This window comes from Chrysemys picta, chromosome 16 (assembly GCF_011386835.1).
Source record: "Chrysemys picta bellii isolate R12L10 chromosome 16, ASM1138683v2, whole genome shotgun sequence".
Lineage (NCBI taxonomy): Eukaryota > Metazoa > Chordata > Testudines > Emydidae > Chrysemys > Chrysemys picta.
This window is the reverse complement of record NC_088806.1, coordinates 28,507,233-28,520,723: the sequence shown is the minus strand read 5'-3', so window position 1 is coordinate 28,520,723 and position 13,491 is coordinate 28,507,233. Positions and strand designations below refer to the sequence as shown.

Genomic DNA, 13,491 nt, shown 5'->3' with positions numbered 1-13,491 from the left:
GAATCCTAAAGGCTTAAAAACCAGAATGCAAATAAACCTCCCAAATTTTGGTGGTCCTGGCTCGTGATTTTTGAGCACAAAAGGTTGGCCATACAGGGGACAGTTCTGCATCTTCCATGCTGATCTAGTCAAACAAGCTGTCTGAGCAGCATGGACTAAGGAGTCCCAGCCTGCCTTCAATGGAAGGAACTGATTAAACAAAGCAGCTACTACTGCTACTGAGAAAAATTGGAAACCACCTAGGTTGACTGCAGGCTTGTCCCCTGGCATCTTGTCTACCAGAGATCACATCCAGCCTCCAACCCTCAGAAACACCAACTTGCTGAATACTATACTGCAACTAAGGCTATGTCTATGCTACACACCTTACAGCAGCACACCTGTTAAGGTTTCCTGTGTAGTCTCTCTATGCTGGGGGGCGGGGGGGGGGAAGAGAAGAACTCCCCCACTGGCATCATTAAACCACCAACGAGCAGCAGTAGCTATGTCACCAGGACAGCATCTCCCACTGACCTAGCGCTGTCCACACCAGCACTTTTGTTGGTGTGTTGTTTCACACCTTTGACCGACAAAAGTGCGAGTGTGGACAAAGCCTAGGTATAGCATGGTGGTGCATTCGACCGCTCATTGTTTCCAATGACTTGTTCCCCTATACTGGGAAATTCAGCGAACTCTCCCCACTGTTGCTCCAGCAGAGAAACTCCATCAGAGCCGTCAAAGCAGGCTCTGAGCAGGGAGAGGAGTTAAAACACCAGCAGCCCATTTATGGCACAATGACTATCCTGGGTAGGACTGTCCCTGTGCATGAGAAACCGAAGGAGAATCCCCTAAATTGTGCAGAAAAGCCATTGAGCCTTGCAGTGGACATGGGTGTTGGTTTTTATTCTTGGGAGCTGCTTGGATGCCTTAGTGATGGGCCCCAATTCAAGAGCGTAGACAGAGATGGGCAGATCAGGAACTGGAATTTCCATTCTATGGGAAATTCCAACATCGCAAAAAAAAATGTTCTAAACGTAAAGAAAGGCAAAAATTGGCATTTTCCATAATTTTTTTTTTGGAAAAAACAGTTGAAACCTCATTTCAATAAAATCAGAATGTTGTTTTGATTTTGACTTGATTATAAATTAGAATATACAATTAAATACATTTCAAACTGAAAAGTGGCTTTGAAACCAACTCAGAACATTCCATTCCAATAATTTTGACTTTGAAACATTCTACAAATTGGCATTTTTGATGGAAAAATGTTCCACTGGAAAATATTCAGATAGCATGCATGGATAGATAGGGTATTTTCATTTGCAATGTAAACAGCTGCCTGTTTTACATCCTCATAACACCCAAAAACGGTCTCCATAGCTTACTAAAGACCCTTTCATGACAGAAACTAAACGGAGCTTGTCGACCTATGTAATTAAATCTGTTCCTATCTACAGTGTGTTAGCGCCATTATTTTCCCATCATAAATGCTGTGTTAATAACGTTGTCTGCTTGATCTTTGGTGCGTGCTGATATTTTATTTAAGCGAATCTGCCTTGGAGTCACTCTGATGCCAGACAGGTCAGAGGAAGAGAGATTTATGAGTGGCAATTAAGTTTTTTAATATTTAAACAGACTTCAGAAAAAGTTATCACTATCTGGTTATGGCTTCCATATGAGCTGGAACAGCTGGCTCCACTCAACAAGGTAGCAAGCACTAAATTCTGTTGGAGATAAATAAAGTTGCCATGGCCAAACACTAATCACCACACTTATGGGAGCTCTGTTAATTAAAATGCCTATGCAAATATACCTGCTAAAAGCACAATGGCCCCATTTTGTATGCAAAAGACAGTAGATACGTATGCAGGTCATTTGCATCATGGAAAAAATTGGGAATTTTTAATTTGAGTGGAAACTTGAAATTCATGGGCTTTGCGTTGGGGTCTCTGCACCTTTGAGTTACCACTCACGGGTGGACTCAGTTGCATTTTTACATACACACACACTTATATAACCATGGCAACTAAGTATATAAAAATAAAATTTAAAAAGATTTAAAATCTCACAAGGTTAGTAAGTCACCATAAACTATGGCCTTGAAACCTCCTGTCCCCCGTTCGCCTTATCACACATACATAGCATCAATTATACAGTGCAAATCACTGCAGTAGTGGGGTATGACAGTGCCTGGGGGCAGCTTTCCTGTCCCAGTAGAGATCTGTAGAGTCTCAAGGAATGAGGATACCATCAAGCTGGAAAATTGCAGCATCCTTAAAACAATCCCAGTTCTCAGCAGATAGTGCTGGAATCAGCCTTCTGTGTCTGGCACTTGCAGAAATCAGATTCTCACACACTGCTTTCATCAGTTCTACAGAACTTAATGTCACTGCACCAAGCAGGGACAACTACACACTGGGAAATTGCGTTCCTCTCCAGGCCTGCATCTTGCTGTTATCTCCTAACTTCAACTTCCCAGAGCTAGGGCAAAGGGAGTTGAATGTAATTGCATGGATGGCTCTGCTTGAATCAAGTCTATGGGCTGGAAAGAAAGAATAAGCAGTCAAAAGGCTGTTGAATGGGCACTTAGAAAGTGGGTATAATGAGTGAGTATGGGCAGAGAATGGGAATCTACACAAACACTAGAGGTTTCTGAGAACGACATCAAGGGCTGGCAAAGGAGGAGTGAATAGAGCTAATTGGGAATTATTTAATGAAATCTCTTCATTAAAGAAGTGACAGTTTGTCAAAACTGAAGCTGTTCATGAACCAGGTTTGGATTCAATGACTTTCCCGCCTCAAAATGATATTGAAAAAAGCTGGAATTGTCAGAACAGCTCACATCTACATTTTCTAAAGGAAAAATTCTATTTTCCTGATTCAGAATGAGTTTTTGTTTAGAAATTTAAATTAGACTAAAAAAAGATTTAAAAAGGTAAGAAAAAAGTCAAACTCCAAACCATATTTTGATGAACCTGAATTGAATTTTGTTTGGTTCATGAATATTTCAACTCTTCATCCCAATTCAAGATGGAAAATAATTTTGAACTCTCAAAAATATTCAAGGGGCAGGAAACCCGTTTCCCAGCCAGCTCTAGGAGTGAGACCTCTAGCGGATGAGGTAATCAGTCTCCCATCTAAACCCTTCAGATACTTGCAGACATTCCTCCCTTGGTTGCTACATTGCGTAGTCAAGCTATGCCTATTTCAGGAGAGGGGAGTAAACCACTCCTGACCTTTCATCCTTCTAATCACTCCGTGCATCTCTGTTCCTCAGGTGCTTGGAACAGAATCTTCTGGGTTTGTTTCTCCTCTCATACCAATTTTACACTGGGTACGTTCGTTGACTTCACTGAGTTACTCCTGCTTTATGCTGGAGTACACGAGTGGGGAAATCGCATCCGATAACCCAGGTGTGTTCTCACCAGCATAACGCAGATAGGGCCTATCAGAACAGTGCTCTGATGTCGGGTAACCATTATACAGCCCAAAGCTATGCAGGCTTATATTGGCTTTATTATTGCATGGCAAGCGAATAGCAAATTCACAGCCCATTATCACCATTCCTCTCGTTTGTCATTTACTACATTGTAAGTAGCTTCTCTGTGAACACGTGTGGTGGATATTCAACTCGTTCTTTTAGTCTGAATAAGAGCTGCTTCCTGCAGTGCGCATCACTAAATTGTGGAGTATGTTTGCAAGTGAGGGGGTGGAAGTCACATGACTGAGTTAACTTTGACTAGCCCTGCCTAGATGAGTGCCCAAATCTCATTGAAAATCAACTACATTAGGCCACTTTGAAAATGCATGCATGAGCAACATGCTGGGCAAAGTGTATCCCCTATCTCCCTCCAGTCAACTGGACACTAGAGGATAATAGCTTACCAATGCTACCTGCTAACAGAGTCATCCCTTTATCCCAAACAGTAGAAGTTTCTAGGTTCAAAAACCTGCCAGTAACCCTTGGCTAGGATTGTTACACATACAGTAGACTGTATGATCTAATTAGCCTCCATCCCTGTTTATGCTTTGATTCATATCAGAGTTTAAGGCCAGAAGGTGCTATTAGATCATATAGTCTGACCTCCTGTATGTCACTGAATTTCACCCACTTACCCCTGTATTGAGCCCACTAACTTGTTTGCCTAAAACAATGTGTGTTTGGCAAATGCAGATCTTCCTGAAAGGCATCTAGTCTTGAACTATCATCAAAAGATGGAGAATCCACCACTTCGCTCTGTAGTTTGTTCCACCGATTAATCACCCTCACTGTTAAAAATGTGGGCTGTATTTCTAATTGGAATTATCTGCACCTCTATAGTTCCATACCGCTGCCTCTTTGCCAGATGCGTATCACTCCTCCACAGGGCACTGAAGTAGTTAACATTAGCTACCCAGGCAGACAGATGCTTTCCACGGAGCCAGTGGTGGGCTTCCACCGAACTTTATTCTGTGCTTGACAGGTGCCTACTACTAGTGTCTGGGTTTCATTCTATTGTCGTCACTGTCAACATTTGCCAGGTTGACTCAGTTTGGAAGGTGCATATTTATTTTTGGGGAACCTGGTCACTACTCAGTCCATTAGGTTAAGCGCTTGCATCGTTAGCCTGTTCCAGCTGTCAACACTATTTCAGACAGCCCAATTCTTCTTCAATTATACTGTAAGTGAAAAAAGTCTAGATTTTTTAAAAACATGATTCATTTGGCAACACCAGGGAGGTTCTGTTTGAACAAAACTGCATTTTAATTTGTCAGCTGCCCTTGAAGCGTTAGATTTATTTAGCAAGGAACTGATAAGGAGAGAAGAAAAATGGGTAGCAACTCTGGCTTAAGCAGAGACCCAGCTGTTATTCACAGGTTATTGATTCCTATTGACATCAGGAGACATTTAGATTCTAACCACAAGTGATGAGAGTTACTAGGATTTTGTCAAATGCACAAGATCTAAATTTTTATGAGGTCTTTTAAGGGCCCCTGGGGCAAGACACATTAAGGGTATTTTGCTGAGACTGGGGTATAGATGGGAAAAGTTCTCTAAAGCCAAGTCTGCCACATGCAAGGGGCTGTCCTGTCATTCCCACCATATGTCCGACACATCACGGCCATGTGGCTGTGCATTCTGGATCTGCTAATGAAAGCGATATTGTATCATGGGGCCACAGTTTGCTCACTGAAGTCAATAGGAGAGGGTGTGTGTGTGCGCGCGCGCGTGCAAGAGATCAGAATTTGCCTTTGGAATGGAGAGATGGAATTTCTCGGTGAATTAGAGGAGAGGCTTGCTTGGTTGTGCATTACTCCAGTTATATGCCCCATCTGATTTCAATGGAATTACCCTGACATAAAACCAGAGTAATGCAGTGAAGACACAGATCCCTAAGCTGTGATTAGGATCAGGTGATCTGCCTTTAAAGCACAGGATCTACTCATGCTTAAAGCTCAGTCTGTACTTAAATGCTTTGTTGGATCAGGATTTTCGTCAACCACCTCGCTGCAGGATGCCTGCTTGTGGCCTGCAAAACCACAGTGAGGCAGGAACCGGTCTCTTCCAACTCAGATCCACAGGCAGGAGCACTGGTACTAGAACACTGATGGACAGACCGGGGCTAGGTAGTATGGGGCAAACTTCTGTGCAAATCCTTTTTTCCACTGAAAAACGCACATTCAGGTTGACCAAAGAAATTAGTAAATTCAGGTAGATTTCAGTGAATTGTTTTGGTAAAATAAGGAAAATTCAGAAATTTCCAAACAGGTTTGTTTTGGCCTTTCCAAAATGAAAGGTTTTGGCAAGACATTTCTCTTCAGAATTTCACTAAATTTAATAAAAAAAGCTTGTTAAAGGTGAAAAGAAACCATCAAATTAAATGAAATTGCTTCAGGTTGAACAAAACATTGTATTTGACCCAAACATGTTTTGTTTCTCGCGGGGGAGGGGGGGAAGGAGGGAGGGAGGTGTAGTTTCATGTTGACCTGAACCAATTATTTTTTTGGTTCAGCCAAATGGGTTATTTGCACAGCTTTAGTGATAAGCTTCCTTCACCTGGGCCATGCAGTCCCTCGCACATGCAACACAAGATTAATTTAGCACCAATCCATTACTAGGGAAGACTCGTGTCATTTCTTTGTTCCATTAGCTTTAGTGGCGTCTCGTGCTCCCTGCTGTACGTTTTAAGGTTAGCGGGAAGCTCCCAGAGTAGCTTGAAATTCAAGCGTTGCATCTGAGGCTCAATCCAAAATTCACTGACACCCCTGGGAGCGCTTTTGTTGACTTCAGTAAGCACCGGACTAGGCACAACACTCCAAGACGCTATGCTGGATGCTTATTTTGTGATGTGCTCTCCAAACAACACAGACGACACGCCAAGCCCCTCTGTTGTATGTAATCCAACTCACCTGAAACAGAAAGATTCATCACAGGGAGGAGGAACTGAAGTTGGGTCAGGCAGCCTATTGCAATGCCCCCTCCTCAACATTGTCAGGGATAGAATATGCACAAAGGACCATTTAATACATTTCAAGATGATCTTTCAAACCAAACCGCCATGGGAAGGGTTGCAAGCCATTTTCTTTTGTCAATCACTCTACATTGTGGGAAGAGCCTTTTGTATGGCCTTCCCTCGGACTCAAAGCCAGATTGGTACTTCAGTCTTTTATCTGCCTTTTCCATATGAAAGAGAGTGCATAGATTCCATTTAGTAATGAAGGGGACATTTTGCTCTAATGTTTTCCAGCATCTTAATGTTACGCTGGAGCCCAATTCATCATTGCCTTGAATCCTTAGTCATCCTCTACACCACTAAAACACTATCAAATCCGCTTCCTTCCAGCTCTGCACTCCTTTCGGCTGGTGAAAATAACTCCCAAGATGCAGGGGAATAGTGAATCGAGCCCATACATCCTTTTTCCTCTTCCATAAACCAGAGAAGATGCACCCTGAAACCGCACCTCCCCCTTACACTGCAGGAACGTATTTCATTGCAGCCCTTCGCCAGGATTGTTAATGTCTACCCACCAGAGCTCAGCCCTGTGGTATGTATAGCTACAGGGCTGGGTTCTGATCCCACACCCATAGACAGGCACAGAGCTAAATCCACAATGGGGATTTAAGACTGTGTAGCAATACATAATGCGAGGACACATCCAGGTTTGCGCATGCCCATCAATGGAAACATAGACACCATGGGGACAAGAAGGTGAGGTGATAGCTGAGTGGGGAGGGACTGAATATCTAAAATTCTGACTTTGGGACCTCGATCTTCTTGTATATCTAGCCCAGAGAGATTTAGGGTATATCTACGTGATGGATTTATTTGTATGACAGTCGTGCCTAAGAGCCCCAGTCCTGGATCAGCACCCCATTGGGCTAGGTACTATACAGACAATAAAAATGATGGCCCTTGCCCCTACAAAAACTATGTGTACCCCAACCATCAGTGACTTGCCCAGAGTCAAACAGGAAGTACATGGCAGAACCAGGAATTGGACCTCAGTCCTAGGCTAAGGCCATAACCCCAATGGCCATCCTTCCCCTGCTATTGATGAAACTGGTCCCCCAGAATCAGTCTAGGCTTTGGCGACCAGATTATATTTTCTTTGAAGGTTGACAATGTTAGTGCTCCATCTTTGACTTCAGTAGGAGTTGATGGTGCTTCTGCACTCTGGTCCTTAAAAGATAGGCAAGCACCGTGAATAGCCTTCCCATTCCAGTGGGACTCAGCACTCTTCTTGTGCCTTTTTCTTGCTGCATTTTCTCTCATTTCCTCAGAGCTGGGCAAGATTTCAGATAAACTCTGCTTGACATTTTAAAATATGAAGATTGTGTTCTCTGTAATTACTCCTTTGTTCTCCAAATCTCCGAGAGGCCCTAAGGCAGCTTTCTGTATGAACTTCTCGGGCAAGCTGGAATCCCAGGCTTTTCTGCAGGAAAGGCGGTACCACGTACTCACCAATTCCCCAGGGATTTGAGCTTCAAGTGGATGCTTCCGAGTTCTTCCACTCAGGTGCCCAGCTGTCAAGAGGAATATAAGCAAATGCAAGAAGAGGGAGGCGGAGGCTGCTTAGGAGGTGAAATGAGAAGCAGCGGTCACTCAGTGGGGTGAAATGGTGGGTTTATATTTAGAATAAACCAAAGGAAGTCCTGTTTTATACAGTGCAAGGGCAAGCTCTTGGAATCCACAGCTCGGCGGGGCATAGAGTTAAATATAGTAGCTGTGACTTGCCCTTTAAAAGAGCGGCATGTGCAAAGAGCAGCATTACTGGTATATAGTATTGACACATTTTGAGTCAACTTACTGGGCTGAGCAAACCAAACCCACACCCTGTCTTTTATAATGAACCAAAGCTAAATCTCCAAGACTTGTAAGAACGGGTTCACACCCTACTCTAAGCTGGAGCATTCCAAAAAGCCACCAGGAGCTCACAGTAATAAGGCAGTGAGGCTCAGGAGAGGACGAGCAACAGAAAGGAGATGGAAGCAATCAATTGAAGTAAAAAATACCCTTCAAGTGACAGGCCACCAGGTGAGAGACTTAGCCGGGGACCGAGAGTGAGGAATACAATTTGCCAAAATGCCAGCAAGTCGCTAGTTACTAAAGGATTCAGCTGTAAGATTTAATAATGAAAGCCAGACTCAGTGAGTTCTGGCTGTGACTCTTCTGCCCCTCCATCTGTCTGAAACTAAATACAAAGCAGAGTGGGGAGTCGATTCAGGTAAAATTGAAGTAAGGACAACGTGTGCTGGGGAAAACTCCCTGACAGAGGTATTGGGCTGTATACAGCGTCCCAAAGGAAAGGGTGAAAGTCCCAGGGTTTGGGGTATTCGTTCCTGAATTGAGGGAAACCCTGGAGCACACACTGTAGGAAGCTCTGCCTGGCCATCTCATTTCTCATCTTGTTCTGCTCTCTGATGTTCCAAGACTAGCGCCAATCAAACGGATAGTCGTTCAAAGCCTTTGTCAATCACTACAATTCACTCAGGCTGATAGGAGGGAGCAGCACAGGGTAGCAAGAAGCAAGAGGCGTGACTGCTGCTCTCCAGGAAGATAAAAAGGAAGTTTGATCAGCAAAAGACTGGAAGGACAAGAGCAGGGCTGGACAGGACGGCAGAGCGTAGCCAGTAGGAAAAACCTGCCAGTCACCACCGAGGTGAAGGATCGGGGCAGACTTTCAAAGCAGGTACAGGCTTTCCAGAGATGGGCATGGAAGAGGTACACAGACGGGCAGCTGGCTTTCCAGCAAGGGAGACCTCCACTCATGCACACTCAATAGACGTCCAGGGAAAGTCAACGTTGAGACCAGGCAAAAGAAATTCTGATCTTAGCAGAGCTGTTACAAAACTTTCTAGATATTCTAAATAAAGCAGAGTAGGTGTGTGGTTAGTATATATAAAGGTTGCTATGTAACTAGAAACTGGTCAGAAAATAGTCGTTCCCCCCATGGAAAGCTTTTAAAGAAATTTTTTTTAGTTTTGTTTTCATCAAAATATCCAAAACTTCAGACAAAAGTCAAAATATTGCAGGTTTTGGCCAAAGTTCATTAGGTTTTTGGGTATTCATCTTTTTCACACACACACACACACACACACACACACACACACACACGAGCAGAGCTGCTTGAAATGGTGCTTGTGAATTCCACCCTATTTTGAGTGTGCTAATGGCTCACAGAACAGAGCTGATTCCCACAAATGGTCCAGGGTTTCTTAACCATTAGACAATTTAGGCTGCCCGTGGGTTGTTTGCAGACTGTCTCATTCGTTGTCCCTTCATTAATACCTGGATATTTGCATCCAAACTCTCTGCCGTTGTAAGTGAGCACAGCTCCACAGAGTCCAGTCAATCTCTGGGTGTTTACATCCACAGAGAATTTGGTGCATCAAACCCATTCTCACCTCGTCCCTTTACCTGGGGCCATTTGTAGCCCTGAGACCCACCTCTGTTTGTCTGATCCCCTCTTCCCCATATAATCCTTTTGGCTTTTCTTGGGTGAGTGACAAGAGCTGCATGTTGGAAGGAAGCCTGGCTCATTAACTGATGAGGTTCCGCTGGTGAGAACATTTGCTAGAACATCCTCATTAACTTGACACGCAGCTGGAGAGCAGCGGCTGGAAGCTGTGATTTACAATACGACGTGAGGCCTCCAGTAACACACAGGCAGAGACTTAGGCCTGTCCCACTCAACTCAACAAATGGAGCCAGAAGGCAATGTGCTTCAACACCATTAGAAGGGTGGAATTAAAATCTCCTCTTCCAGACTAGAGCCTGGTTTTGGTTTCACAAATTGTCAGGCTGCCTCTGGCAGGGTGAAGAGTTCCCAATCGCTCTAACACTGTAATTTGATAGAACCAGTATTCACGTCACAGCAGCATGGTATACCAGGTGTTTGCTTCCACAATAGCATCTAGAGGGTCAGGGACTGTGCATCTCTGGGACAGATGCAGAGAAGATCCCAGCAATTAAAAGTAACGAATGACTTAAGACATCGAGAGTGTGAATAAAATGCTTAAGGAAAAGGGTTGGCACTCTCTTAAATATCACACAGCAAGACAGAAATCCAGATTCTGGTTCATGCGATGACTAATCGGGTAGCTCTCCAGAGGCCACCCCCCACCACAACATCACTGGCCCTTACACAGGGCTATTCGTCCAGCAAAGCACAGAACAGGCATCATTTTAAGTATGTGACCAATTCCACTGAAGTTACACATGTGCTTAAATGTAATGCTTTGCTGGATCAGGGTCAAAGTGACTGGAGAAGAGGGTGGGTACTGAATGCATCAGTCCCAACAAATAAATCTATCCAACGGATGCTCACCTTTTTCTGTTTGGTATTATCCAAAATCACATCATGAAATGCTCCCATTATCGGATTTCTTTAATGGTCTGCAGATCATGCAGATTTTGAATACTTTAATCGAATCTACAGTTTGCCATTCACACTAATTTATGTGACTATATTAATCAGCCCTGTGTACTGCATATTCAGTTGTGACAGTCACCATTCACAGCGAGTCAGTTATGTAATTCAGCCAGTCAAGAAAGAGGAATGATATCACATGACCTATGTCATGACCACCACACAAACTGAATTTTACAGTCACATACAATATGACATTTGCTTTCAGCAAATACTTGTGCATGCAAGCGAAAAGTGTTGCTGTACACAAGTATGCATGTTAAAGATTACACTCTCCAATGTTTGCAGAAAGCAAACAACAACAATTGTGGCTACAATCAAATGAAATTCGATTTTAAATGCAAATGGGTATTTGTGCAATATTATCTCCCCTCTTTGCTCATACACACTGAATTCCCTAGGCTTTCCAGCAAGCCAGGCTAGATCTTTAGCTGTCAATTGGTATAGATTCATTGATTTCACTGACTACAAAGACCACAGTAGAACTCTGCTGTCCTACAACAGGTGAGAATCTGGCCCACTGCATCCCCTTATTTGCAGACATACCGAGAGACATGATCAGAAAAGCATCCTCAAAAGTACGAGATGTTTCTTCTTCTTCCAAGCTAGATAACTCCACACAGTTCAGTGCTTCAAACAGGATTTAGCCAAGGACAGAATAATGGGTTTATTCTTAGAAAAAACTGATCAGACGACGGTTAATTCTCTTTCCTGGTTGGCTGCCGAAGGCCACAGAAAAGGGAGCTGCAGGAAATGTGACATTAGCTTCCATTAACTGAATTCATGAAATTGCATAACTACAGGTGAGTTTAATGGCTATTAGTTTCTGTATGATCAGAAATTGTATCGTCTCATTCCATGGGGGCATAGGTGAAAGGAATTAATCCAAACCAACCACACACTCAGGGTCTCCCGATCTCGATTCGATCACCGATCTTTGCTGACAGAGGAGGAATTAACTGGATTTAAACTGAGACGGAAAAAAACACTTGTTTCCCTTTACTGGAGGGCTATCAAGTTGGAGTGGTGTGACAACAACTCCCCCAAACCCTAGGAAATTCTTTGCACTTCTTAGTGCGTAATCCTGGGGCTTACTGGTTTCATGAAAAATTAAAACCTGGCAGGTTTTTCTTATTTTGTTTTGAGTTGCTGTCCCCACCCCCTACTGTAGATTTGGTAAAATAAAGGGAAATTTTCTCAGCCTCAAAAATATGCTCTCCCCACGAATCCGGCAGGGAAAAATAATTGGACTCAGTGAAATGAAACTTCTTCAATCAATCATCATCTTTGCTCTTGTTATTAACACATATTGCTCTGACGTCTGGAATCATATCCAGCTACTCAGGAATGTGTCTGTAGGCCGACACCATTTCCTGTCTATCGGGGTATTTATATGGCTCACCAATATGAATTAAGGCAGGGAAGTACAGATAATAAATTATTATTCCTATTCTTCAGAAGGGGAAAGAGTGACTTGCCCATGATCACACAGGAAAGCTATGGCAGAATAGCGACTGACTAAGTCCCAGTCCTCTTCATTTGTAATTCTAATGGGTCACCAATTTAATCATGCAAGACATTTGGTCAATATGTTGATAAATTTCAGAGTAACAGCCGTGTTAGTCTGTATCCGCAAAAAGAAGAACAGGAGTACTTGTGGCACCTTAGAGACTAACAAATGTATTAGAGCATAAGCTTTCGTGGACTACAGCCCACTTCTTCGGATGTATATAGAATGGAACATATATTGAGGAGATATATATACACACATACAGAGAGCATAAACAGGTGGGAGTTGTCTTACCAACTCTGAGAGGCCAATTAATTAAGAAAAAAAACTTTTGAAGTGATAATCAAGCTAGCCGAGTACAGACAGTGTGATAAGAAGTGTGAGAGTACTTACAAGGGGAGATAGAGTCAATGTTTGTAATGGCTCAGCCATTCCCAGTCCTTATTCAAACCGGAGTTGATTGTGTCTAGTTTGCATATCAATTCTAGCTCTGCAGACTGCAGAGCTAGAATTGATATGCAAACTAGACACAATCAACTCCGGTTTGAATAAGGACTGGGAATGGCTGAGCCATTGCAGTCTGCAGAGCTAGAATTGATATGCAAACTAGACACAATCAACTCCGGTTTGAATAAGGACTGGGAATGGCTGAGCCATTGCAGTCTGCAGAGCTAGAATTGATATGCAAACTAGACACAATCAACTCCGGTTTGAATAAGGACTGGGAATGGCTGAGCCATTACAAACATTGACTCTATCTCCCCTTGTAAGTACTCTCACACTTCTTATCACACTGTCTGTACTCGGCTAGCTTGATTATCACTTCAAAAGTTTTTTTTCTTAATTAATTGGCCTCTCAGAGTTGGTAAGACAACTCCCACCTGTTTATGCTCTCTGTATGTGTGTATATATATCTCCTCATTATATGTTCCATTCTATATGCATCCGAAGAAGTGGGCTGTAGTCCACGAAAGCTTATGCCCTAATACATTTGTTAGTCTCTAAGGTGCCACAAGTACTCCTGTTCTTCTTTATGTTGATAAAGGGGAGCGTCCCTCTCTGCATAACTGAGACAGCACCTGTTCAGTTTG

At 43.2% G+C, this 13,491-nt stretch overlaps 1 long non-coding RNA gene across 1 annotated transcript in view; it reads right to left on the bottom strand.

Moving 5' to 3' along the window:
* Positions 1-1,118: 1,118 nt before the first annotated feature.
* The window catches only part of LOC135976079 (uncharacterized), a 66,805-nt gene continuing 54,432 nt past the window's right edge, over positions 1,119-13,491 (bottom strand). The window contains exon 3 of the long non-coding RNA XR_010593297.1: positions 1,119-6,369. This is a non-coding gene — a long non-coding RNA (uncharacterized LOC135976079). The remainder of the gene's footprint in view (positions 6,370-13,491) is intronic.